This window comes from Callithrix jacchus, chromosome 8, assembly GCF_049354715.1.
Source record: "Callithrix jacchus isolate 240 chromosome 8, calJac240_pri, whole genome shotgun sequence".
Taxonomy (NCBI): Eukaryota; Metazoa; Chordata; class Mammalia; order Primates; family Cebidae; genus Callithrix; species Callithrix jacchus.
In genome coordinates, this window is record NC_133509.1 from 52,394,449 (window position 1) to 52,396,805 (window position 2,357).

The window sequence follows — 2,357 nt, forward strand, 5'->3', positions numbered from 1 at the left end:
CATAGTATTATATAATGGCTATTTTTTTAAAAGTGCCCTTATCTCTCAGGGATAAATATTGAGTGATTTACAGATAAAATAATACGATGTCTCGGATTTGCTTTAAAATAATGCAGTGGTAGTGACGAGGTGAAGGGGTGAGAGGGAATAGGGCTGTAGATAAGAGTGGCCATACATTGATAACTACTGAAGCTGGGTCAAGGGTACTTGGGAATTAATTGCCCATCTCCTTCCTTCCTTCTTCCTTCCTTCCTTCCTTCTTCCTTCCTTCTTCCTTCTTCTTCCTTTCTTCCTTCCTTTCCTTCCTTCCCTCCCTCCCTCCTTTCTTCCTCCTTCTTCTTTCTTTTTCTTTTTTTCTTTCTCTTCTTTCTTTCTCTTCTCTTTCTTTCTTTCTTTCTTTCCTTCTTTCTTTCTTTCTTTCTTTCTTTTTCTTTCTTTCTCTTTCTTTCTTTCTCTTTCTTTCGAGACAGAGTCTTACTCTGTCACCCAGACTGGAGTGCAGTGGCACAATCTCAGCTCACTGCAACTTCTGCTTCCCATGTTCAAGCAATTCTTCTGCCTCAGCCTGCCGAGTAGCTGGGATTACAGACACCCGCCACCATCCCCAGCTAATTTTTGTATTTTTAGTAGAGACAGGGTGTCATCATGTTGGCCAGGTGGCTCTTGAACTCCTGACCTCAAGTGATCCACCCACCTTGGCCTCCCGAAGTGCTGGGATTACAGGTATGAGCCACCATGCCCAGTTTGCACTTCTTATTTCTGTGTTTGTATATATTTGAAAATTTCCGGACCTAGGGCTAAAGCTGGGAGACTGAAAAAATGCAGACCACCGGGGCATTACTCATTTCTCCGGCTCTGATCCGCTGTTGTACCAGGGGTCTAATCAGGCCTGTGTCTGCCTCCTTCTTGAATAGCCCAGAGAATTCATCTAAACAGCCTTCCTACAGCAGCTCCCACTCCAGGTGGCCCGATGGGAGTTCCAGACCAGTGTTGTCTCCCAGGACATTGACACAGCAGCCAAGTTTATTGGTGCTGGTTGGTGTGGCTGGTTCAGGGGCTGGCATTGGAACAGTGTTTGGCAGCTTGATCATTGGCTATGCCAGGAACCCGTCTCTCAAGCAGCAGCTCTTCTCCTACGCCATTCTGGGCTTTGCCCTGTCTGAGGCCATGGGGCTCTTCTGTTTGATGGTCGCCTTCCTCATCCTCTTCGCCATGTGAGGCTCTGTGGGGTCACCTGCCTGTCCCTGCTGCGGCGACTCCATACCATTCCTGGTGCTGGGGTGTGCTAAGCTTTACCATTAAACACAATGTTTCTCTAAAAAAAAAAAAGAAAGAAAGAAAATTTCCACAATAGAACCACAGTTAAAGGTTCAAAAACAAGAGTAGATCATGGTAAGAACTGGCCTGGAAATAGCAATGTTGGACGAGATAGAATAAGGCTAGATAAGGCTGTGAAAAATGTGAGGAAGCAAAAAAGGAAGATGAACAAAGAGTTGCCTCAGGGTGCTAGGGAAGTAGCAGAGGGTCCACGGGAGAGAAAATCTGGCTGGGGCTCGTGGTGGTGAACTGGATGGTGAAGTCAGAGTGGCTGGGAGGAGAAGGGATTTTCACCGAAAAAAATGGGAAACCTCAAGGAAGAAGACCAGGAGAACCTCCACTAGACAGACTCAGAAAGGCATTTCTTTCTGGATGGAGTCAGCTAGGCATCTGCAGCAGAAACAGAGAGATTTGCCTGGGGGCTGGAGAGGGTCATTACCTCCTGTCTCAGTCTTTCCACAGTGTTGCAGCTGAGGATCTTTGAAACCAGGAAGGTGGTTGTAGTCACCCCAGGGACATGTGGAGAATGAAAGAAGAGGATGGAGCTAGCACTACAGCCATTCATCCTGATTGAACTCCCACTGTGGGCACAGCCAGCTGGATCCCCAGAGCAGTTACACAACATGAGGAGGGGTTTACAATGGGGTCATTCTAGAAGAGAATTTCCTCTGTTCTTGCTACCAAGAGAGAAAAATAGATTGTTGAGTGTTTCCTACACCATTTGTGCAAAGCCACTCTCCCCTTCCACCACCTTCAAAGTGAGTCACATGCCAGGTTCACCGGGCTGAGTCTTCTAGGGATGGCTCTTCTAAATGTATTTGCACCCAACCATGCAGTGTTCCAAAACACACCTGGAGATTCCTGAAGGGAGCAATTCAGAGTTGGAAGAGTTTCTGCCAGCGAGCTGGGGGTCTGTCTGAGTTTGGCAGCTACCTGCAGGTGATAGAACCTTGGAAAACTGGAGTCATCCACTTGATCTACAGTTCCACAGTTACTGCCACACAATGAGAAGCAGTAGGACCCCCACTCCACACTTCCCA

At 47.2% G+C, this 2,357-nt stretch overlaps 1 pseudogene; it reads left to right on the top strand.

Moving 5' to 3' along the window:
* The first annotated feature begins 788 nt into the window (after positions 1 to 788).
* Positions 789 to 1,342, top strand: LOC100401533 (ATP synthase F(0) complex subunit C1, mitochondrial pseudogene; annotated as a pseudogene).
* Positions 1,343 to 2,357: the final 1,015 nt, after the last annotated feature.